General features: G+C 39.8%; 1 protein-coding gene across 1 annotated transcript in view; it reads right to left on the bottom strand.

The window, feature by feature from the left end:
* LOC136873672 (synaptotagmin-15-like) overlaps positions 1-27,479 on the bottom strand; it is a 137,265-nt gene that overhangs the window by 84,185 nt on the left and 25,601 nt on the right. The gene's annotated exons all lie outside the window — the stretch shown is intronic.

Below are 27,479 nucleotides of genomic sequence, written 5' to 3'. Positions count from 1 at the left end.
TAGATATTAAATCAAAACGTTCTGGAATAATCACTCGAAGAACAAGTACTGGTAGAAATGCAAGTTCATAATGCAAGCTCACTATAAGTCAGAATGTTCTAGAGGATTACTGTCACTGCAGTCCTAAATGCATAGTTCTGAAGATTTAAAACATATTGGCAATGAACTGAATAAGTAGCACTCGGAAACTGTCCTGTTGCATTAATAGGCGAAGTGAATACCCATTAAAGAAAATAATATTTGAAAGAAAAAGTCTGACTTCATAAATTATGGATCACTCAAAACACTGGAAAGTTCTAGGCTTTTTGGGAACGCGATTTGCGTATTCTGAATTGTCACAGTCTTTAAGAATCAAAACATAAGTCCCTGTGCAGCACTTGGAAAGTATTGCATATTTCACGATTAAACGTAATGTTTAATGTCCCCTAAGTTTCATAGTCTTTACAAGGCGTAAATTCAATGAGGCACTTGAGAAAACAAGTCACATCGTTTACACGTAAGTTTATGTTGGTAGGGCACAAGTTCATCCTACACGCTCGGAAAGTTTCAATGTTCCAGAAATTGATTCAAAAATACAAGTTCGAATAAGTTCGAAACGTAAGTTCAATGCGGTACACAACACTCGTGAAAATTCAAAGTCCTTTCAATCGTCATCGAATAAGTCCCTATGTGGCACTTCAAAAAAAAAGTTCCAATGTGTAGAAATAACAAAGTTCCAATGTGCCAAAATGTTAAAGTCCCAACACGACACTCGAAGAAAATAAAGTTCCAACGTGTCGAAATATTAAAGTCCCAACACGACACTCGAAGAAAGTAAAGTTCCGATGACAATGTTCCAGTACGTCACCTTAAGAAAACAATAAAGTCTTATCGCGACACTTGGCGAAAATAACTAAGCTCCAATGAGACGCTTCAGAAAAAATACAAAGTTCCTATATGGCACTTTAAGAAAATATCAAAGTCCAATCACGACACACGAAAAAAAAACTAAGTTCCAATGTGTCAATACGACAAAGTTCCAATACGATGCTCTCAAAAATAAAGTCCCATTCAGGCACTTCAAGAATATGATAAAGTCCTGATACAACACTTAGAGAAAATACCGAACTTGGATTTCGCAGACTGTCGACTAGAAGTTCGACACGCACAATACTTCTCCCGTCACCCGTGTCACAGAGACGGCGGAGTGACAGACACTGAATTCGTAGGTCGGGTGGGCCTCCTTTTATACACGTTCGCATAGAAGTGTCTAGAACTCGGGTACTATCTACTCTTATAACTTCTATAACACTCGGTGGATTTTCTTGAAATCTTAAGAGATGATGTCCATTGTAAAGGCTTTTAAGATGGCAGTGTCAAAATAGCGATAAAGTAGCTCGAAATGTACTTTTGAGGATGAGCTGGAACATTACCATATATGGTAGCGGATAGCTGGCTTACGGCGGCCACGTCACTCGCTGGGTACGTCACTGCGTTCGGCGGGCTGCCTACCTTCCATCTCGCGCGAAGTTCAACAAACATACTTCGGACTTCTCTCGTAGCGGTGTTCCCGGTACAATATATATATATATATATATATATATATATATATATATATATATATATATACAATTTTTACAAGACTTATATATATAATAATATTATAATAAAGGCAAATTATTATTATTATTATTATTAATATTATTATTATTTTATTATTATTATTATTATTATTATTATTATTATTATTATTATTATTATTATTATTATTATTATTATTATTATTATGTCTTAATGAGCTGTCCAGATGAACATGTATCGGGGCAAATTTGCCTGTTATGTTCAATAAATATCTGATCTGATCTAGTTCAACATATCGCCCTTGAAGAAGCAAAACCTCGTATGTCATAATGCTCTTCTTATCCATTATTTTCCTTAAGATTGGTCTCGCCTCCCAGCCACATATCGATATCGGAACAATTGAAGCATTGATATGGGAAAGGTAGTATGTAGAAAAATCTAAATTTAGATTTTCCGTGAGAACATAGTAAATACCCATGCCAATGGCTTAAAAAATGGTAGCAAGTCAACTAGTAGAGTAGATTTGTTTCTACGATTGACGCACAACAGGACCCGTGATATTCTACAAGGTTTAGTAAGGAGAAGGTAGTAAGTCAGTCCGTGCTCTGATGGCATTTGCCATTTGTTGAAAGTCAAGTACGTGTAAACATTGTTTATAGCTATTAAAGTTACTATAGTTATATTTTAGTTGCCAGAATGCCTCCGAAACTTATTCCATTCAAAATGGTAAGTCGTTATTGCCAGCACCTCAACATGACGTTCATACTAGTTCTTTGTTTTCATAAATGGGTACTACGTGCGCCCAACAATGGTTTCAAAAAAAGATGTGTAAATAATCACAAAGGCAACAATGATGGCGCCTGGCGACTTTTGGGACTTCGCCATGGAAAGCAAAAGGGATTTAAATATCCAACGCCTTCATATTAGCACTGTGGGTTGGCCTGAATTTCTCTCAGTTAAGACAAGGCAATCATTCAACGAGTTAAACCGTGAAAGTAATGCAATAGCCTCAAAGAGGGCGGTCATATCCCGCAATCAACAGCATGCAGTCCTTACAACCACTTGGAAGGAGACTAACCATCAGCGATCCGAACAAATTGACTTATTGGCTGCTCTGAATTTCTTCGATGAAGAATATCCTGAGTTTTATCCTGAAAATTGCGCTTGAAACACACGCGACAACTCACAAAGTGATAAGACTGTTACTTTTCACGACGTTTGCTTGAAGCATAATTAGCATACAATTTGTGTGCTACTGATAAATGGAATAATCCTTGATTTTACATGATTTGTTTACAGTAACATCTGCTTCAGAATGTTACAAAAATATTCTATAAAATCAACTTTATATGCCTTACTAACTCTCCCATGTCAATGCCTCAATTTTCATTGTGTTCATATTCCTGTGCATATATGTAAAATAAAATGAACGTTATAGTACTGCACTGTAGGAATGTATGTCTGCATGACGTATTTACGCACGTCTAGAGTGTATTGTATTAAGAGACTATTTAAATAATTCACTAATTAATTTATTAAACCCACATCATAAATTTGAATTTATTCATAATACATTATTACTACAAGAAGATAGTTGAGGAAAGTTTCACAACGCTCTGCCCCCAATACCCAATTTCCTTCTCCCCCCTCTCTATGTTACAGTTGCTAGCCTTAAGGTGAAGGTAGCAACCTACTCTCCTCCAACCAATAGGAAAGATCCACATCATTACACGCGCCCCTCCCCTCCTCTGCCCCTCCCCGATTAACCGTTAGCTAAGTTCAAAACCGTTCCTCTGCCAGGTTCACAGATCTGTTACACGGGTGGCCCAGATTGGCTGCGCAGTAGATGTTAGTTTTCTCTCGTCCTGCTCGTGACGTCATCACAGGAGCACCGTGACTGTGTAGCATGCAACCGCACGTGTATCTTATTTCGTTGTTTATCGCTGTCTGTCTTATAAAGAAAGGATTTCCACGTAATATCCATACGTAGTTTCTTTCCGTATATTGCTATTGGTTTATATAGTGGCCTACTGTATTTTGCGTAGTGTGTGTGTGTCGTAGTTCGTTTCTGTGAGATCTCTGTTAAGTTGCAGTGTTTCGTGCAGTGAGGTGCACTTATTTTCTTTTTGTTAGTTGCATGAAGAGTGTAGTAGTAGCTCGAACGAAATTTCTGTGTTCATAGCATCATTGTAGTGTATATTTTTCCCTCGGACTCAGCGAGGGGTCCCACCTCTACCGCCTCAAGGGCAGTGTCCTGGAGCTTCAGACTCTGGATCAGCATAGCGGCCTCACCTGCCTCGCAGGGGGATTGGAAGATTGGAAGGGATAGACAAGGAAGAGGGAAGGAAGCGGCCATGGCCTTAAGTTAGGTACCATCCCAGCATTTGCCCGGAGGAGAAATGGGAAACCACGGAAAACCAATTCCAGGATGGCTGAGGTGGGAATCGAACCCACCTCTACTCAGTTGACCTCCCGAGGCTGAGTGGACCCCGTTCCAGCTCTCGTGCCACTTTTCAAATTTCGTGGCAGAGCCGGGAATCGAACCCGGGCCTACGGGGATGGCAGATAATCACACTAACTACTATACTACAGAGGCGGGTGTATATATTTGCGTGTGAAATTTCTGTATGTTCATAGAATCATAGTAGTGTATATATTTGCGTGTCATTTAGCGAAATTTTGAGTGTGAATAAAATTTCTTAAATTTGTTAGGCTAAAGCAGATGATATCTGTTCGAAATAACTGACAATGCCTGGATGTGCAATAAATGGCTGTCTGTCATACAGCAGAAAGACGAAAGGAACAGATGTCGTGTATCACTCATTTCCTAAAGGTTCAGATCTGCAAAATGTTTGGATACAAAAATGTAAACGGAAGGATTTCTTCAATGTAGCTACTTTTACTGTGTTCTCGCAGTATTTTACTGACACCAGTTATATTCGCGATTTAAGAGCAGAATTACTGCATTTACCTCTCAAGAAGATCTTGAAAAAAGATGCAGTACCCACAGAGAACCTTCCCGGTAGCATTTACAGTAGTAGCCCAGTAAGTGCACAATTATTCCTGAGATATTCGTCAGTTCCACAGTCTTCGGAGAAAAAAATGGAAAAGAACAGATCACGGATACTCACGGACGTGCTGAACTGTCACGCACACCTAATATACGCAAAGTGTATCAAATAATTAGCAGTAAATTTCGCACTGTACCGTCTGAAATAGTAAAAATGTTAGAACGAGAACATTTATACGCATACGACAAATGAATATTCGGGCAAGGACTGAAAAATCCATAGCAGCTCATCGGCGAAAGGCACGGCAGTGGATTTTATCTTCAATAGCAACCACTTCATGACATCTGATCTCACAGGTAGGAATGTGTTGTAATTAAGTGTTTTTCCTGTTCTTTCTTAAACTTGAATTTTAAAAAGTAGGATTATCTATGCATGGTTTCGAATATGAACTTACTTCTGCTGCTGTTATAATATGTGTTAAGCTTTAAACTCGATACCTGCGGAAGTGAGTCAGTATATCGTATGTTAACATACGGTAGTTCAATTACGGAAGTACCGAGCTCGATAGCTGCAATTGCTTAAGTGCGGCCAGTATCCAGTATTCGGGAGATAGTGGGTTCGAACCCCACTGTCGGCAGCCCTGAAGATGGTTTTCCGTGGTTTCCCATTTTCACACCAGGCAAATGCTGGGGCTGTACCTTAATTAAGGCCACGGACGCTTCCTTCCCACTCCTAGCCCTTTCCTGTCCCATCGTCGCCATAAGACCTATCTGTGTCGGTGCGACGTAAAGCAACATGCAAAAAAAAAAAAATCGGAAGTTCTGCTGTCAACATTTAATATTAAAAACATTTCATATCTCTAAATATTTATGTTGACAGATTTGAGAGAACCTTCCTCAAACTAAATAGAGGAACTTGGATTTGTTAATAAATTTCAAGCGTTGGTCAGTGTGTCGTCTCGTTACATTTACGTCTTATTCGTAATAGAAATAATGAAAACTTACTATGCTGTACTCTCTTTCAATCTTATTACAGCAGCAAACTTTGTCTGGTCTGCAGTTAGTTCTGAGAAACTGTAATGTTTGCTGGTATTATGCGATTCCTACTGATCTGCGCGCTCTGGGCTCGGCTGCTTTGCTCCTGCTGTGACGTCATTTCGTTAACCAATAGCAGCTCGTCTCGCGTTGGGCCCAACCTTTAGTAGTGTTTAAGAACCTTGATCTGTTATATTGAGAGGTGACAGCAGACGTTTCTTCGGCAGTGTAGATACAGTAAGTACAAAATGTTTCATTATACGGTGTTGGTCGTTTCCCATGCAATCATTTTTTATTCACATATGGTTCATATTATCACCTAACTCCATACCATCGACAAGTTTACACTACGTAAACTATACTGTACATATATGCACATAATTTAAGTGATTTGATAGAATCTGAGGATGTTCATATAGAACGAAGCATGTCATTCTTTGTATAAAATATGTGATATTTACAGGTATGCGTATGGTGTTTTAATTTGCATATGAAATTTGTGTGTGTCTGTTTTCATTGCAGAGACTATTTTCCTTTACACATTGGCATAGGAGAATGAAGACAACGGACGTTGTTCTGAGGGAAGTAATGGATAGGAAGAGCATTGTGACTTACGAGGTATTGTTCCTTAATCGACGATAAAGAGTTTATATTAGAGTTTTCATGACCCTATTGCGCAAACATGAGTGTCGAGTCAACTGTGACCTTATTGTCTCACCACTATCAATACGAGAGTGGTCTGCACTTTTCATTCCTGCAAAGCTTTTTCTTGTGAAACCTCTCCTCCAAGAACATGTTCAATAATAACAGAAGCAATAGTTATGATGAAGAGTTCCCGCACGTAAATATTGGAAGAGCTGGCTTCTATAATAATACCTCTAGGGGAAGAAAGCTGGACAATAAAAGATGAATATTGTAGTTCTGAAAGTAAAACTATTTGTTAAATTGCATAATTATGACCACCACTCGTCGAGAGGTTACTCGATACTGTTACGATACGGTACGGCTATCTCATGTTTAATTTTGATGCAGAAAATCTTTCTTAGCAGAAAAGGTAAGGGTTGCTATACTTCGAAAAACGTAAAATTAAGAAATTTCCTCAATAGTGCCGGAAGTTGAAGGGCTAAAGGGCCCGGAAAGGTTTCACATTGTGAGCCTTGGATAGGTCTGTCAAACTGAAAGAACAAATTTCGAAAATCACTTCTGGCCTAAATGCAGTTTTGGAAAACCAGCCTAAAATCGCTTGTCTCTTTATTCGCCTTCTTTTTTGTTCAAATCCTAGGGAAATTAAATTTACATACAGGTAATTATTTCTGTAATGTGTTCCATGGTTCAATACGCACAGTCGTTTCTTGATTTTTTGATAACTGTCCACATCGAATTTAGTTTTAATAATAATAATGTTATTTGTTTTACGTCCAACTAACTACTTTTTTAACGTCTTCGGAGATGCCGAATTTAGTTTTAAGGGCTTAAGTGAATCAATGCATTGACTCACATTAGCGATCGTAGTGGTAGAAAAAGGCAAACTGCTAATCCAGTCGACCGGATAACTATGATTAACTTAAAATGAATACAAGATTTATTGCTCCACCTTCTTAATACTTAAAATCATACAACGTTTAACAAAACATCACAATATGATAGTGTCAGGTACTAGTTTCGGTCCATTTTTTGGACCATCATCAGCCTAGCCGAAATTGCAAGTAAAAGACATAAACTAAATTAATATGGATGAACAAGAGGATGGATGGTAGTGGAATGACATACAAGTAAAAACCTTATACATAGGTTACAATAAATATTATCAGAATGTTAAAATTAACAAATGAATAAAATAATTGTGATGTCGTTTAAAATTTCTTGCCAAAGTCTAAGTTGACTGTTGGACTTATGTTGCACATTTAAATTCAAGTGAAGTCTTAGTTTTCTGGAAAGTTCTGAAGGCAAGTTCCACGATGGCGCAGAGGGAATTGTCCAATATGACCAATATAGACATGACGAATTGAGAAAGATGGACTTGTTCTATGTAGCTTAAGCAAATGCTGTGTTTAAATGAAGTCTCAATTCAGTCGGAACCCAAAGAACCTTGCACTTGTTTGGAACGAGCTATTGGAAGGAGTGCAACAGACAGACAACTATGATTAAGATTGTAACTTTTAGCAATATAGAAAATATACTTTTATACTTTATTATATTTTACTTACCTAAAATTCGTAGCTCATCTCCATAGGATGTTTTCAACATTGAGTTGCTTGCCTGAAGGGATAGAACTGTGGATGTTTGGTTTCAGTATCTGTGAAGTTCTAAATTAAGCCCGGTGAGGGCAATACACCTGAGAAATGAAATGTCGTATGTCTTTTAGTGCCGGGATATCCCAGGAGGGGTTCGGCTCGCCAGGTGCAGGTCTTTCTATTTGACACCCGTAGGTGACCTGCGCGTCGTGATGAGGATGAAATGATGATGAAGACAGCACATACACCCAGCTCCCGTGCCATTGGAATTAACAAATTAAGGTTAAAATCCCCGACCCGGCCGGGAATCGAACCCGGGACCCTCTGAACCGAAGGCCAGTACGCTGGCCGTTGAGCCAACGAGTCGGACACACCTGAGAAGATCTGAACGTACTATGCCTATAGAATTTATTTTCTCAGAATATAATATGTAAACGAATGAGACACGGTCTAAAAGGACAAAACGCAGTCTTATTTATTTAACTGATGACATATTCAATGTTACGTAAAATCCAAAACGCATTGTTAATTATTTTCCTTAAATTGTACATGTACAATTCAGGGGTGGTAGATGGAGAAAGGGCAAGCCCCACATACACGGCTGGTCTCTAACCGCGGGGTTCCTTGGTTCAAATCCCGGTCACTCCATGTGAGATTATTGCTGGACAATATGGAGGCAGGACCGGTTTTTCTCCGGATACTCCGATTTTCCCAGTTATCTTTCATTTCAGCAACATTCCCCAATTTAATTTCATTTCGTCTGTCAGTCACTAATCATTGCCCCAGGGGCGTGTGACACGCTTCGGTAATCGGCATAATTCCTACCCTCGTCGCTACATGGGGCCTTCACTCATTCCATCCCTGACCCGGACGAATGACAGGAAACAGTCTGTGGATTTTCTTTCTTTGTATAGTATGGGGAAGTCACATAACAACTTTTCCAATTACTCGGCATAGAAGTCATCTAAAATATGATGGGGTTTCACTGATTTTTAAATTACCCATCCATCTCCGAGGTGTGGAGATGGGGTGTTTATTTTTGGCTAGTTCAAGAATGTTATTCCTGCCTTATCCATGAGAACTGACTTCAATGACCAACACCATAGCACGCAGGGTACAGAGGTTTTATAATGTTGATAGTTGTAAGGCGTGGTGCATATGAATTTCCCCCAATCTGGGCTGAGTGGCTCAGACGGTAGAGTGTAAGCCTTCTGAAACCGAATTAAAGGGTTCGATCTAGCCTGAGTCTGGTGGTATATGAAAGTTCTTGCACTCGTCAGACTCAATCGTTAGATTTATCGGCAATGTCCCTGCGGGACAGAATTCCTGCAAAGTGGAGTATTGTTTTTATTACTATTATTGAAATAACTAAAACAAAAGCTCAGTAGTAGCGAATTCACCCAATATTGGAAAACGTTAAGCAATTTAACTCGATCAAATCTTCTGTGGGTTCTTCTTGTTCTACCAACAGGCTATCATTCTTTCCGAGAAGGCTTGTTTATTTCCTTCCGACCACGTTGTTCTGTATAGATTTGTTGTGGTTGCTCTGGTGTAGCTTCCCGATTGTTTATTTTTTGTCTAAAGATGTTTCTTTCTTGAATGACTGTTGAACTTGTGTTGGCTTTTTAGTGTCTTTCGAATAACGTTAAGCCAGGGTGTTGAGTTGCTAAGTGAGGATACATAATCTATTATCATTTTTGTAAATCTATTTTCTGGTAATCTAGTGAGATTACCGAAGAATTAAAATCGTCAATTTCAATGTTTGATAACTATTCTGTTGTTTCGATTGGCTGTAACCGGTAACCGTCTTTGATGTATCTTGCTCCTAAGATTTTCCTAATGATCCCGGTCTCTTCTTTTTTGATTTTTTCAAGTTCACTTTTTTTCCTGTTGAGTGTCAGTTGTACTCGGGCCGTTTATTTAACCTGTTCTTTTTCACTAAAGCCCCGTAGGTTGGGTACTAGATACCTCTGTGTAATAAGATTTCTATTTGTAAAAAGTGCCTTGTAAGGCCAGTGATTATTAGATTTTCATGTTGTGTTGCCTTGAGTAGGCTTGGAACACCGAGAGCACCTTAGCTCTTTTTCTAGTGTTGTAAAAGTGCCGCTGGGAGGCTTGATATCGTGAGTTGGGAACAAGCGCTCCATGTATTGAGGGATTTCTGCCCTTGTGTAAATTTGTGAGCTTTGTAAATTAGACCTAAGAACTCAAGAAATGTAAAGCTAGGGGCTTGAAGCCCAGTTTTTTAAAACAGTCACTAATTTTGGATTTCTTGTCTTGTCTAGAAATCATCAGTGTACCTGGCATCTCATTATTATCAAAATTTTGTTTTTTAAGAAAATATAACCTTCAGTTTGAGTTTTAAATTATTTTTCTTGACATTGTAGTTAGACCCATTCACCCCGGCACCTTCTTTCACCTCTGCGTTCCACGGGTAACCCCGAAATATAATTATAATTATAATTATTATTATTATTATTATTATTATTATTATTATTATTATTATTATTATTATTATTATTATCCATTAATATCGTATACAGTCAAGATTACACACGTAGTCCATGATAGAAAATGGCTCTACCAGCGTGGGGACAAAGTATTGTCTCAAAAAGCATAATTCGAAACTCGAAGTATGTCTGAGATGAATTGCTTCTTTTAATGTTAAGCTATAATGGCTGAAAAATATGAGAAGAAAGACATAGTGACGCTCACATTACACATCGAATTTTGTCTCTTCTAACAAGTTGTCTAGGAATGTCCACACGTTTACAAACTCTGTATCCATGATGTCAGCTTCCCTTCACCTACGGTTAGGTTACAAATTATTCACATGCAGCCCGTTCAGTCTGGAAACATGTATGGGCGACCCACCGTAACTTGTCGTTATAAAACATGACATCTATAGCGCTTATGGCTGTTAGGTCTGCTTCTCCATCAGTCAATAAAATTAAAACCCCTTCTTTTCCAACAGTACTCCAGCGAATCGAATCCAAATTCTTCCAGGAGGCCTGAGAGACGGCGTCACGGTCGAAGAGGCCCGCCTCCCCCTTCAGGGGAGAAATGAAAATATTTTAGTAGTAGTAGTCCTTTCCTCAGTCCAGTATTGACTGTGGTTTGTGTGGAGGGCTCAACACCTTACCGTTCCGCGTGCTGGTCACGCCTCATTTTCATCCTGTACCCAGGACTCTTCATTAGGAGACACTTGGTGAGCAGAGACATATATTATTTTCTGGGACTTGGATTCTCATAACACTCTGGAATCTGGCACTTCTCGCATCATCATCATCATGGAATGCTTTCATCCCCTACCCTGCAGGGGTGGAGCCGGCCGTCTAGAGAGAAACGCCTTCTCTCTGGCCAGGAGAGATGGTTTCGTATGGAAGAAGTGGTGGATAGGTGAGGTGGATAGAATGGTATTGCAGTTTCTGGGGTAGTTTTAATGGGCTTCGTGGTTCAATGGGACGTGATATCGGAATAAATTTATTACAGGTATGTGTTGGGGGGGAGGGAAATCTTTTTAAAGTACAATATTGTTCCCGATCCAACCAATAATTAGGGGTGGATTAATAGAATAAATAAATATACATTGATATATGATGACATTTTCAATCATAGGATGAGAATTATAATGACATACATTGCCACATATGATTGAATTACATGTACATGTGAAGTTATGAATGAAAATGTGATGTTTCATAGTTGAATGTTATGTGAAAGATGAAAAGTAAATGGTGATAGATACTGTAAGGTTAATGATGAGTTGAGCCTATGGTGGAAAGAGAACTGTAGTCGTCTGTGAATGACTATTGGCGAGGTGTAGTGAAGAAGGTGGGGTTGGATTGAAGGTAAGGGTTTACCTCAATACAGACTGTTTCCGTGGAGGTGGCCAGTCTGTGCGTTGAGTGAGTACGCGGTGATAGTGGAGTGGGGATAAGGTACAGAAGGCGGTGTTAGGTTGGTCTGTAGGGATTGGAATGTGACCGGGTTGTTGGGTTCAAGGGCCTTGTCGAGGAGTCTCTGGAAGAGTGGGGAGATGTTAGTATCAAGTTTGGAGAAAGGGAATATGTCATAACATGTCATAAAGGTCCCTGGTATGAAAAAAGGGAGGGAGTCGGAGGGAAATACGGTCAATTCGGTATTCTAGGGACAGGAGGGGACAATACGGGTTGGGGTTGGTGTAGGCTACGGCTGCCCAGGCGGAGTGACCATAGGTAAATGGCAAAGTGGATGAAGGATTTGTAGGTGAGGAGGAGGAGCTTGGTATTAAGACCTCAGCTAGTGTCAGCGAGCCGACGTACCTGATGAGATCTTTGGAAAGATTTGGATTTATGGTTGAGGAAGTGAAGGCGGAATGTGAGGTCCTGCTCTATGGTGATGCCTAGGTATTTGAGGGATGGTTGGGTACAGATTGGGGTCTCATCGATGGTGAGTCGGAGGTTGGGCGGATTGCGGGTGATGGAGAAGTGCCTTTGGGAGGTCGGATGAGGATAGGCTAGGTTTTGGAAAGATTGAGGCGGAGGAACCGTCGATTACACCAGGAGGTAATGTTCAGTAAAGGCAAATTGGAGTATTTGGATAGATGGTGGTGGTGGTTGAGGGATGTCAGCGACGAAAAGGATAAATAGCAGTAGGGATAGGGGGAACCTTGGGGGTACTCATACAATCGTGGGGAAGGGTGGGGATGAGATGGACAGTGAAAAAACGGATGTAGGAGATAGAGAACGTCAAGAAGTGGAGCTTGAAAATTAGGGCGGTATGCCATACAGAATCGAAAGCCAGGTTAAAATCGAAGGAGATCAGATGGGACGGGCGGGCTAGGTTGAAGTTATTAGCTATTGATTGAATTAAGCGGAGAAGCTGGAGAGAGATGGAGAGACCGGGACGGAAACCACATTGGGATGAGGGTAGAAGGTTTCACACATCTTCTTCTTCTTCAAATGCTTTCATTCCCCACCCAAAGGACAGGGCGGGCTCCCTAGAGAGTAAAGCTTTCTCTCGGGCCAAGTATCTACTACTACCACTAAACGTTTTCATTCCTCCACTGAAGGGGAGGCAGGCCCCTTAGACGGTGACGCCGTCTTTCAGGCAGGGAGATTTGTTGCGGTGAAGGAGTTGTGCGAAGAAGGTGAGGGGGTGGGTGGCCGTCGCCTATATTACGAACTGTCCCGGCATTCGCCTTAGTGCAGGAGATCAGAAGACCACGTAAAACCATTCTTAGGACAGCCAACGGTTCGGGCCAGCCGTGAAGTCCAGCCCTTTCCCGTCTCCCAAATGCACAGGCGTAGAGCCACGATAGAACCGTGGCCACCTCTCCTTTGCTCGAATGGCCGGTCAGAGTACAGAGCTGTTGGACCATGGACCAGTCTTGGCCACTTATGGGACGAAACTCACTCTGCATCTACCGACCCGCCATGTATCTATTCAAGCCATCGTATATTCTCGTACCTTTGTGGATTTCGGGCGAGTGCTATGCTGGATTAGCTCATATAACTAGTTTTGGAATTGAAGCATCACGTTGTCTGATTGTTGGAACGTTAAGTGAAACTTCTCCGTCAATGCGTAATAGACGTTTACATTCTGTGGTGATAGTTTTCTAAATATTCTGTCTTCATTACTTTGGTTGGCGAGGTCCAGTTTCCCATCCCCCTTTCCTTCTCCAGAAGAGGGTTCTTCTCCTTTTCAGTTGCTTTATATCGTGTAATTGTACTCGGGCATCTCATTTTATCGGAAATGTGTTTGTTATAATCAAAGTTTTGTGGCCAGTTCAAGTAACTAATATTTCATACTTTTTTCGAGTCTTAATTGAGGTTGTTATATTACGATAGTTTATCGGTCCTCTTGCTTGTTGCTTTTAATTTGTTTATTTAAAATACAGTTGTTATTGGTCGTGTTATCGATTCTTTTTATATCCTAATTTTGGATCCTTTGGATTTCCACACGCTGCCCGAACACTGCTTATTGCTTCTACTCCTTATTATTATTATTATTATTATTATTATTATTATTATTATTATTATTATTATTATTATTATTATTATTATTATTATTATTATTATTATTATTATTATTGGTTACTTTCTCACTATTCTAAAATATGAAGGGTGCAGGGAAAGAAAGAGCTAAGTCACATTTTTAAAATTTTGAGAAAATGGCATTTAAACATTTTAACTCTGCTTACCAACTATATTTTCTAAAGTGAATATCAGTTATTGTTATTTCCTACTAGCTATATCATTTTTAAACAATTTTAACTTACATCTGGTGTAAAAACAACATTCTATGTTCGGAAAAATGAACTTTGCTCTCCTAACTACACAACAGAAGGGGAAAGAACGGGGCTGTTCATACAGAGGGCATGTGGTGAAAATGGTGCCCCATCCATTATTTGACAATTTTTCAGTTTTATTTAAAGTAATTTACATACTGTATCGTAATTATAATTATTATGGAAATGATAGTGAATGTGAACGGACAATCACATCGGCAAATAAACCAACAAATTATTTCTATTTTAATTATTATTTTAAGGAGGAACTTAAAAAAAAACTTTGCTTATTTTACCAACATTTGTACAGTAGACATTTGTACATTAGTAGAAATTAAGAGTATTGATTCATAGTGAACCGTAGATGTCACTGTTTAACTTCACTCCACTCCTACTCTCTCGGGAGTGCTTGAAAGAATGCTTGGGCCTTTGGTTCACAGAATTTTGCCAGGTGTTGCAAGTCGTCGTACTTTGCCTTAGATATTGGGATGGAAACTGAAACAAAAAGTAATTCGACCATAACTATCTTTGCTCGTCATGTGTAACATTATTTTCCATTGGTGGATACGGGGTTACATAGTAATGTAAATTTAACTTACCAGTAGAGTAGCTACGTCCTGGCAAGAAGAATTGTCCTTTGGGATGCTGCTTCTGGGTTCTGGAAATCATTTCCTGATCAGTCCACTCCCCCGTGTATGTACAGCGGAACTTTATTCCTCTGTCATCGTTGTTTAGAACAATCTCGCGAATAGGTCCAGTGGGGAATTTCTTCTTGTAGAACTGAGAGAGGCGCACTATCCACTTCGCAAAAATGAAATCACTTATGGCAGACGACGTGGCAACCGGTTCTTCCGATGAATGAAGGAGCCGAACTTGAAAAGGTGAGGGGTTTTCTCTGGCTGTGCTGAAGACGTATGCCCAGTCTTTAGGGGTTTCAATACGTGCCTTTTGGTTAACTAGGCCCATGTTGCCGTCACACTCCATGTAACTGTGACCTCGAATAGGGAATGTTACTTTGATTGAATCAAATCTCTTCTCAAAATGAACAAGATAGTGAAGAAATAGAAAGACAGTGTGATTCTTATTTTGTCCTGAGCAAGAGTCACAGAATATTTGAATGTTTCTAATTTTCATGGGCAGATGATTATACAAATAATCATGCAATAACGAACAAACGTCATCACTGCCTTTCTTTCCTTCAACTTCTGTATAGAGATAAAACTGACCTTCAGCACAGGTTAGTCTATAAATATTGAATACATAAAGAGACAGCTGTCTCTTGTAATAAGCATCATTAGTTGGTATGTTAGGGATAGGCAGATTTCTACCGTAATCAATACAAATTGCTTCTTTTACGCTTGAACGTTTACAACGTATCCGCGCTTTCCGTTTTCTGGCATAGAACGTGTCAGCCCTTGTAAGATGGACCCTATTTCCAACTGAAAGTTTTATTTCATTAGAAATTTGGGCAGCTCTAGCAAAGTCCCCACAGTTTGCTTTTTCTTTCTCTAAAGCGGCGACCTTTGCTTTTTATTCATCGCAGGTAAAACAAGTGTCCGTTCGTGGGTATCCAAAACTGATATTGAATTTATTGTTGAATACTGAACGGTTAATTTCATACGAAAGCTGGATCGTAGGATACTTAGTTTTAAACATACCATGCATTCTCTTAATATTGAGATCTTCATCTAAGTATGCTTTTTTGGTGTCTCGTATACCATAGTGACTGTTTCTTGAGGGAAATGATTTTATTTCACGAACAGCAACTAAACTTTCTTCCGGAATCTTCCACGGCCGATTGGAATGCTTTCCTCTCATGTTTTTTGGACTTACACCGGTGATTTTAAGACCTCTTACCAGCCGCTCGACCCTCTTTTTACCAATGCCATGAATTGCAAGGAAAGCTTTACGGTATACATCGTAATCATTCGTTGCACCGGCACATCCCCTCTCTCTGTACTTGTACGTGGCTTGTTTGGCAGTATTTGCTTGACCCTCCAAGTTTCTAGGCCGTCGACGAGCGACTGGTAAATCAGAAATGAGACCGCATAGGTATGAATCTTGGATGTCCCTGCTTAGCATGAGATTAAAATTCCTTAAAATGGTTTTCCTGTTTTCCTCACCAACCACATCAAAACATTTCACCTTACAATTGCAGTTCTGCCCCATTACATGACTACTTAGGTTAAGTTTGGTCCTGACCTCTGACATTCTTCCATGACGTCTCCTTTTCTTAGTTACCCTGTGCTGATCATCCTTATTAATTGAAGAATCTGATAATTCACTTAAGTCACACATATTGAAGCATTAATGAACACTTTCTTGCCGAATCATTCACAGAGCACTCCTAGAACAAACTCTTACACATTAACTAACCTCCAAATGGTACAATGGAGGGAAATAATAATTAATATGACAGGGCTGGTAACTTAAAGGTTCAAAACTACTGTTTAAGAGCCCGTTTATTCCCTGACTTACTGGACATGACCCCTTCTTTCCCAGTGCACTGTTTCTTGTTTTTTCTGTATTTGTGGACCTAGCTACTTCTTTCCAAATCCACCTGAGGTATTGTTTAGGACCGGGAATAAACATCTCATTCACATTTAAAAAAATGGATTTAGCTCTTTCTTTCCCTGCACCCTTCATATGGTACAAGTTATAATGTATCTGACTCCTGCCCATTTGAATATTATATTACGTCACAAACCATTAGCTGAGCTAACACGAGATACCCCACAAGTTCATTTGAACTACTTAGAAACCTCTTTTCTAAACTGTGTTATTCTTCTGCTTTTGTGAGTTATTTCGAGCAACTATTTGAACAACCATAACATCTTTTTCGTGCTAGTGGCTTTACGTCGCACCGACACAGATAGGTTCTATGGTGACGAAGGGAGAAGAAAGGCCTAGGAATGGAAGGAAGCGGCCGTGGCCTTAAATAAGGTACAGCCCCAGAATTTGCCTCGTGTGAAGTGGAAATCCTCGCAAAACCATTTTAAGGGCTACCGACAGTGGGGTTCTAACCCAATATGTCCCGGATGTAAGCTCACAGCTGTACGCCCCTAACCGCACGGCTAACGTGCCCGGTGACGTAGTTTTTGTGCAATAGGGAGATATGATACTAATGATTATAATAATAATAATAATAATAATGATAATAATAATAGTAATAATAATCCAGTCTGTAAAAATAACTTCATGAAATAGCAGCCAAAACTTGACTCCAAATTTCTTATGAAAGACTAAGTATATGGAAGGGCTAGATCAGGTTTCAACAGTCAACGTTCAATCACCATAATAAATATGGAAATATCCCTCAAACAGACAAATTATGTACCGAGGAGAAGTTATTGAACCAGCTGTGTTAAAGCTACAAGGTAGCAAAGAAAGAATTGCAAAACTTCAAAGATCATACAAACTTACTTGGAACAGGTACAATGAAAGAACTGTATCAAAAAAGGCAAAATATGACATTATAACACAGTAGCTAAAACAGAAGCACTTTATGCACCTGAAACTATTATAATAATTGGTGGTAAGTCTCGTATAAGGATGATCGAAAAACAAGAAAGTAAAACCCTCAGGAAAATCTCGGGACGAAAATGCGAAAATGGAATTTGGATGAAAAAGAAATCACATGAAATCTATCAAGTTATAGAAAAAACACTGATACCATCAGAAAACAGCGATTACGACTTTATGGTCACTTATATAGAATGGGTAAGAACAGGCTCACATATACATTTTATACTTAGCATTATCAATGAAAAATCAAAATAATTGGTTAAATAAATCAGTGAAAACCTAAATGAAATTGGAATTAATGAAGAAACCATTCAAGACAAAATACAATTCAGAACCTTAATTCACAAACACAAATTTTCTGTAAAGGCCACCCGACTAAATACAGGATGGATAGAACAACGTACTGTAGAAAGGAACTCAGACAGAGGATGAACAGATATTGGGAAGAGAAGAAAAACCCCAAAAAGTGCTAATAAGTTCAAACGTGCTCATTAGCTGGGCATAACGAATGAATAATAATAATAATAATAATAATAATAATAATAATAATAATAATAATAATAATAATACTGAACGATTTGGCCGCGCGGTTCGTACCCACTGTCGACAACCCTGAAGATGGTTTTTCGTGGTTTCCCATTTTCACAACAGGTAAATACTGGGGCTGTACCTTACTTAAGACCACGGTCGCTTCCTTCAAACTCCTATTCCTTTCCTGACTTATCGTCGCCGTAAGACTTATCTGTGTCGATACGACTTAAATTAAATTGTAAAATGTAAGAAGAAGGAAAGCGGAAGAAGAACCACAGCGAAAGGATGAAGAGATTCTAGGAAGAGGAAAAAACAAATTCCTATACTAAATAATTTAAATCGCGCTTTTTAGTCGGGCACAACGTTTGAAGAAAAATGCTTGTTTACCGTCAGTTGTCCCTTCGATGCAATACTGTATCGATGGAGACGCCAACCCGGCGTGACGTCAATTATTTTGGGAGTTCAAACTATACTTTTCGGGTATGTGTACCAACCTTGTGTGCCTTTCATCTTCTAGAGTTCAGATCATAGTTTTATGCGTCTTATGGTATACTGTATTTCATCTACTTTAAGTTATTTAATCTTTATTCCTCTCACCTTCCTCACGCCCTGAAGTAAGAAAATAATAATTGGATGATGAGTAAAGATATGCAGCCCGCGGCAGATTCACGTCGTGAAGGTTGCCAAGTTATATTACATCATGGGGTTCACTCGAGCAAAGAATTTCCCGGATATAACCAAGAGACTGAAGTTGGAAGGAATAATGTAGGAAATATGCTAATTACTTTTGGCAACACTGGAATAATGAGCGAGTGAAGAATGTATTAATTGCTGATTTAACATTGGATATATCATGGCCATCAATAATTGTATGTTAACAAAATTAGAAATCGCATTCCTAAAGAACCCTTTTCAAACTTCTCACAATTCCACATATAGCAATTCATGGACAGTGTTATTAACAGTCGTATAACGCATGTGTGTGTTCTGCCGCGGCCATTGCGGTACCCCAAGATACCATTTTTGATTTGAATATATTCTGATAAAACGTTTTGGATGCCTCTTCATAGTAGATGATTTATAAATTGCCTCTTCAATAGAAGCCGAGGAGCGAGAAAAATACATACGCCAGTTATTTAAATAAATTCAGTATCATTTTTGCGTTTTCAATTCTCAGTGTGTGTTTGAAATTTCTAAATATCTAGATACTATATTCTTCACCACTTATCCTCAAATTTCCACTAAATGAGAGGTGTTTGTCCCAACGGTACATAATTTTATACAACCCGTCTACAAATTATTTTGGATTTAGGCCACCTAGGCAGTCTTCTTTCAGTAGCCTGAACGACGGTATCAGTGTGAAAACTCTTGAAAACCGTCTCCAAGTTTCGTAAAAACTGTCCACTCCTCTTTTAGCGAAGATTATGCACCACCATTATACCATTTGCACAGCCATTGGGAATCTCCACAAAGAACAACGAGTTCCTTTATTATTTCAAAGGAAGTATTTTTTTTTTTGTCCACTCGTATTCGATGAAGGCGCACAGTTCTTCCGTATATTTCGCCTCTACTGCAAGAGAATCTGGCATGATAACTCCTATTGGCGCCAGCTCGGTATTTTCCGTCACGCATTGGTTGTGCGCATCGTCACGAGTGGGCGTTCGTATCTGCGAGAAGGGGCAAGGAATCTTACCCTAGGAAACAGGGGCGAAGGCACAATCCGTTTGTCGATATGATCTACCGTTTAAGAGCAGTAAAACACGGCATGAAGGTCTGCACTTATAAACGTGCCCATGCTTATCTGTCATCTATACCGTCTGTATATACACTGACTGACAGTGACAATGCAACACCAAGGAGGAGTGGTTCGAAAGGGATGAAAGTTGGGGAAAAAACAGAGTCGGCACGGAAGAATAATTGATGTTTATTTCAAACCGATATGCAGGTTACACAATGCGCACGGCATCGACTCAGTAGGATGTAGGACCACCGCGAGCGGCGATCCACGCAGAAACACGTCGAGGTACAGAGTCAATAAGAGTGCGGATGGTGTCCTGAGGGATGGTTCTCCATTCTCTGTCAACCATTTGCCACAGTTGGTCGTCCGTACGAGGCTGGGGCAGAGTTTGCAAACGGCGTCCAATGAGATCCCACACGTGTTCGATTGGTGAGAGATCCGGAGAGTACGCTGGCCACGGAAGCATCTGTACACCTCGTAGAGTCTGTTGGGAGATGCGAGCAGTGTGTGGGCGGGCATTATCCTGCTGAAACAGAGCATTGGGCAGCCCCTGAAGGTACGGGAGTGCCACCGGCCGCAGCACATGCTGCACGTAGCGGTGGGCATTTAACGTGCCTTGAATACGCACTAGAGGTGACGTGGAATCATACGCAATAGCGCCCCAAACCATGATGCCGCGTTGTCTAGCGGTAGGGCGCTCCACAGTTACTGCCGGATTTGACCTTTCTCCACGCCGACGCCACACTCGTCTGCGGTGACTATCACTGACAGAACAGAAGCGTGACTCATCGGAGAACACGACGTTCCGCCATTCCCACATCCAAGTCGCTCTAGCCCGGCACCATGCCAGGCGTGCACGTCTATGCTGTGGAGTCAATGGTAGTCTTCTGAGCGGACGCCGGGAGTGCAGGCCTCCTTCAACCAATCGACGGGAAATTGTTCTGGTCGATATTGGAACAGCCAGGGTGTCTTGCACATGCTGAAGAATGGCGGTTGACGTGGCGTGCGGGGCTGCCACCGCTTGGCGGCGGATGCGCCGATCCTCGCGTGCTGACGTCACTCGGGCTGCGCTTGGACCCCTCGCACGTGCCACATGTCCCTGCGCCAACCATCTTCGCCACAGGCGCTGCACCGTGGACACATCCCTATGGGTATCGGCTGCGATTTGACGAAGCGACCAACCTGCCCTTCTCAGCCCGATCACCATACCCCTCGTAAAGTCGTCTGTCTGCTGGAAATGCCTCCGTTGACGGCGGCCTGGCATTCTTAGCTATACACGTGTCCTGTGGCACACGACAACACGTTCTACAATGACTGTCGGCTGAGAAATCACGGTACGAAGTGGGCCATTCGCCAACGCCGTGTCCCATTTATCGTTCGCTACGTGCGCAGCACAGCGGCGCATTTCACATCATGAGCATACCTCAGTGACGTCAGTCTACCCTGCAATTGGCATAAAGTTCTGACCACTCCTTCTTGGTGTTGCATTTGCTCTGTCAGTGTATAAAAGGCTAACTCCGACTGGCTGTTATCAACGCCCAGCCAAAACTTCGAGATATAAGGTAATTGAATTTTGGGGATACATTTATATTACAGTGTAGGGGAAGATTTTTGGATATTCCTTGAGAAAGGGGGTGAACTGTTTAAATGTGTACATCTACATCTCAAACACTTAACAGTTTACAGACGTAAAAATTGGTATTTTTAATCTAAAATAAGGAAACCCGTACTTTTTCGTCAAATTTAATTAAAACTGAATGTGCCAATTGCAAATCATATAACCAAAAATTGGGGAACAGGGCATCTTTTCAGGCCATAGATACAAATCACACAGCAACATCCTCACAATGTCTGGCCTATATTAGAATCTTAAACATAATTAAATCCAAGACTAACTATGGCTAAAATAACAGTATATCCATATAACTTACACAGATCTCTTATTCCTACACAAGAAATACTTATTGACGCTCGAAATCTATCAGATACACAGCACATCAAACTTTTGTGCGTTCAAGAACCATACACTCGAAATAATGTCGTTAAGGGACTAGGTACAAATTTGAACATTCATTCTGCTGATCCATCGGAACACAGGGTAAGAGCTGCATTAGCTACAAATTATCCCAATGTTTTTGAAGTTGGTACAATTCTGTTGCCGTGACTGTGTTGTGGTGTGTGTGAGTTGGCGAAGCACAACCCTATATGTGTGTAATGTTTACCTCGATCCAGATTGTGACTTTGACAATGCTTTGTGTAAATTGGATTTTATCTGTAAGCCACTAAACGGAAGTCAGTTACTGTTACTAGGGGATATAAATGCAAAACACCAAGCATGGGGGAGCCCCATTTCAGATGAAAAGGGAAAAAAGTTCTATGATTTTTGTTGTACACATCGTCTTTATATTAAATGACGGTACTAGGCCGACCTATCACCGTCGTAACTCCGAGAGCTTCATTGATATCACCACCTGCAGTGCTAGGCTCTTTCCATTTGTTTCTGATTGGATTAACAAAGACCCAACGACTGATCATGGGCTAATTAAAACCGAAATTAGCGAGACAAGATGTCCTCCTGTTATTCCTGCGAACGTTTATCATACACGTAAATTCAAAACTCAAAATGTGAAGTGGCTCCATTTTGAATTATCTGCCAAACGAGTTCTCCAAAATTCAATTGAGTAATTGTAGACTATCTCGACTGCACAAGAGCTAAACAACTTTACGCAAGATTTCACACAACATATTGTAAATCTGTGCAACTCCCACCTTCCTAAACAGTCACACAACCACCCAAAAAACTACTGGTGGACACCTCAACTTACAGCACTCCGAAATCGCTTCTTAGCAGCTCAGAGAAAATACAAAAGATGCACATGTGGCACTCTCAAGCTTGCACATGAAGCCTCGTATAAACGTATCAGAGAGCTATATAGAAAAACAATTATGAAAACGAAATTAAATAGCTGGAAACAGTTCTGATCCTCTGAATCAACTAGAAATCCCTGGGGGAAATTTATAAAATATGTCGAAAAACAGGTAACCTCAACACTACTCTGCATACTATTGACACTGGCAATGGATTCACAACAACACCATTAGAAACTGCGAATACCCTAGTAGAGACATTTTTTCCTAGAGACGATGCTGATAATGAAGGGCAGGCTGCACTTCGAAAGGAAATCAAGCTTGCACCATAAACAGAAGATGAAAAGCCTTTTATCATGAAAGAAGTTAATCATGTGATCTCGAAGTTAGATGATAAGAGAGCCCCAGGAATTGATGCCATATCTGCAAATATTGTGAAACATATTCATAGTGCCTGTCCTGACTTCCTCCTGAAACTGTTCAATAAATGTTTAGAACTTTGTGTTTTTCTAGACTGTTGGAAGGAGGCTACGATAAAAGTGATCTCTAAACACGGAAAGCAAAATAAGCAAAATAAATATACAGCCAATTGTCTACGCCCAATAAGCCTACTCCCTGTGTTAGGAAAAGTCTTAGAGAAACTCATAATTAATAGAGTGATGTTTAACTTCGCGATGAAGAACAGTTTACATGAAAACCAATTTGGGTTTAGGCCGTCAAAATCTACGGAAGATGCAGTACATAAGGTGACACAATGGATGAAATCTGTCTACGATTACAAAGAATTCGGACTACAAGTATCATTAGATATCTCCGGTGCTTTCAACTTTGCTTGGCGGCCTAAAGTGTTGCATCAGCTGAAAGTGAAGGGTTGTCCAAAAATATTTATAGGCTAATGCAAAATTACTTCACAAATAGAAAAGTGCACCTGACCATTTGTGGCACAACTGTGACAAGAAACGTAGATCGAGGATGCCCACAAGGCTCTGCTTGTAGCCCGGGTCTCTGGAACATACTCTATGATAACATTCTTCAACAGAAGCTTCCCGATAATTGTTCTCTAACTGCTTACGCAGATGATGCATTACTACTAGTTAAAGGTAAAACAACAAATACACTAACATCTGCAGCAAATGAAGCACTCGACATACTTCTAAGGTGGGAACAGAACAACAAATTGAAATTCAACGCATCTAAGACTGTTGCTATGCTAGTCACCAAGAAAAGGAAATTTTAGACACCGGTGGTTAAACTAGACGGACAAAAATTAGATATTGTAGATAGCATGACATACCTAGGAATAATTTTAGACAGCAAACTTTTATTTAGATCGCACTTTTAACATTTGGTAACCAAAGCAGCCAAATTGTATAGGAGCCTGACAATGGTGGCACGACCCACCTGGGGACTAAACTCGGAAATTCTGAAGAGTATATATCGTGGAGCTTTATTGTGCCACTGCTTTCGAACATATTCTGCATAAAAATGGGCGCAACAGAAATTGTCTCAAATTCAAAGAGGTTTCGTGTTACGCATCACACGCGCTTACAGTACAATATCGACAGACGCTGCCCTTATTATTTCTGGTATAGAACCTCTGCATCTCACAGGACTCAGCATGTCAAATTCTGCCAACTGCAAGAAGAACAGAATACATCCGCGGGATTTGGAAGGAGTGGAACTTGAACTTCCTGCACATCATAGTGCCGCCGGACATCCAGCAGATTATATGAGCTCTGTATTTGACCAACCATGAACCAGAGATCACAGCCATTCAATATACACAGATGGTTCTCGCATTTTCAGCAGCGGAACACTAGTGTGCTGCGCCTTCGTGGTTTATGAGGGTGAAGACGAAGTTCATTCTGAGAAAATAAAACTAAAGGAATACTGTTCCGTGTTTCAAGCCGAGCTGCTTGCAATACTGAAAGCAGTCGAGTGGTGCATAAACAAAAATACGTGTGCGACTATACTCAGTGATTCACAAGCGGCGCTGAACTTCATAAAAGATAAATATAACTTACACAATTTGGCAGTACATGTAAGACAGAATAATTATATCAAAGTACAATAAAGACATATGTTTCGGTTGGGTGCGAGGTCATTCCGCCATAAAATGGAACGAAAGAGCTGACCAATTGGCCAAAGAAGCTTGTAATTCTAACTTGTCAGAGAGTTATGCTATATGCCCAATTTCTTTTGTCAAAAGAACCGTAAAGGATGAAATGCTCTCTCGCTGGAATGAACTGTGGTTAGCAAGTAAAAATGGCTCAGTAACCAAAGACTTCTTTTTTCCAAATGTATATAGTAGGTTGGGATGTAAATATATAGTGTGCAACTTTCATTTAACTCAAGTGCTATCAGGTCATGGTAAATTCAATACTTACTTCGAGCGATTCAAAATTCCAACACAAAATGGCTCACTGTGCTTCTGCACTGAAGACATTCAAACTGTGGAACACATTCTGTTCAACTGTCCTACTTTCGAGAGAGCACGTTTTGAACTTAAGATGCTTTTGTTAACATGCAGTTGCTATTTCGAAAAACCACTAAATTTCATATTTTATAAAAAAATGCTGCAATTCTCAGTTTCCGAATTTATTGACTATGTATTTAAACATATATAATTTGATATTGTCTGCTTATTAGCTGTTTAACATATGTATTGTATATATTATGATCTGGTACTTTAAATATTAGTACTCTAGTATTAAGGATTGTATATATCATACTTTTATCTTTCCATTTCTGTTCATGTCTATTTTGCTGTTTATGTATTTTGAATTTTATCAGAGAAATTGTATATTTGGTATAAACTACAACCCTAACATACCTGTTGGCAAAATAAGGTTCACAGCACTTTGGAGATTAAATAATAATAATTGGGGGGTCAAGAATGGTGAGAACTGGGTTGAGTACCTTTTATGAGAATATTTATACTGTATCTCATAAACTGAAGATGTTACGGACATGAAAATTGGTATTTGGAATCTACTCCAAAAATAAATAAACACGTATTTCTTTGTTTTCCGAAAATGCGCTTAACGGGGATGAACAGGAATGAAAATTGGATGAGTTTTAAAAATATGTATATCAAACGTATATCTAAAAATATAACATTCTGCAGACGTGAAAACTGGTATTTGGAATCTCCTGTAAGAAGAACGAAACATGCATAAATTGTTTTCTAAAAATCTACTGAAGTGGAGTGGAAAAGGGTGTGAATTTTTAAAATGAACATATCTAAAGTATATCTCAAAGACTTCATATTTTACAGACGTGAAAATTTGTACTATTAATCCCTCTTAAAAAGGAATACGTATTTTTTTTGTTAAAATGGACTGAAAATGGGGTTGAATTATTTTGATTAGGATACTGATAGCTCAAAAACTGAACACGTTACATACGTGAAAATTGGTATTTGGAATCTTCATCTATCTATCTTCTATCAATATATAAAAATATATAAAAATGGACGTATGTGTGAAAATGACACATCTCCTCCTAAATCACTAGAGTAATTTCAATCAAATTTTGAACGCTTATTATTTACTATTTGCTATAGTGTCGAATACATAGTTTATGGGGTCGCTGAGATGAATTTTAAAGTCCAAGTTCAGTCCTCTTTGCGGTGGGGGTTAAGGGGGGAGTGAGATATAAAAAATCTCTCTCTCTCTCTCTATTACATCAAAATGTATGTATGTAAATGACTCGTCTCCTCCTAAACTACTGGAGAAAAACAACGAAACTGGGTATACTTATAACTTACTATCTGGAGACGAGCACTGTGTGGGTAAGCCATCCCTCGCAACCTTAGGGTTGGGGGTCGGTGGGGCTTATAAATTAAATTAATCGAAAATAGTGTTGAATACGTAGTTTCGGGTTCGCGGAGATGAATAGTGACACTCTGAAATATTTTAAAGTCCAACTTCAGATCTCTGTGGAGTAGGGAGTGAGGGGGGAGTGAAATTTAAAAATAATTGAAAATAGTGTCGAATCCATAGATTTCTTGGTCGCTGAGGTGAATAGTGACACTCCGGAATATTTTAAAGTCAACTTCAGTCCGCTTTGGGGTGGGAGCGAGGTGTGTGTGATATATAAAAATAATCTAATAATGTCGAATCCATACTTATCGGGGTCGCCGAGATAGAAAGTGACACTCCGGATATTTTTAAAGTACAAGTTCCGCCCCCTTTGGGGTGGGGGTGTATACATATTACCTACTATCTGGAAAAAATACTGTGGGGGCAAGGCACCCGTAGTACCCCTAGGGAAGGGAGTAGAATATAATCTATATTAATAAATTGAAGTACCGGGTGAGCTGGTGATGCGGTTAGGGGCACGCTCCTGTGAGCTTGCATCCGGGAGATATTGGATTCGAATCCCACTGTCGGCAGCCCTGAAGATGGTTATTCGTGGTTTTCCATTTGCACATCAGAAAAATGCTGGGGCTGTACCTTAATTAAGGCCACGGCCGCTTCCTTCCAACTCCTGGGCCTTTCCTATCCCATAGTCGCGATAAGGCCTACAGTAGCTGTGTAGGTGCGACGTAAAGCCACTAGCAAGAAAATAAATAAATAAATTTGAAGTCGGTTTGGAACAATCCATATATATATATATATATAAATTACCGTTAAAATTAAAAATGGACGTGAATTAATGAGTAATGAGGCAATTCCAGGCATCTTAGACACGTTAACCTTGGTA

This window comes from Anabrus simplex, chromosome 1 (genome assembly GCF_040414725.1).
Source record: "Anabrus simplex isolate iqAnaSimp1 chromosome 1, ASM4041472v1, whole genome shotgun sequence".
NCBI classification, from domain to species: domain Eukaryota; kingdom Metazoa; phylum Arthropoda; class Insecta; order Orthoptera; family Tettigoniidae; genus Anabrus; species Anabrus simplex.
This window is presented reverse-complemented; position numbering and strand designations above follow the sequence as displayed.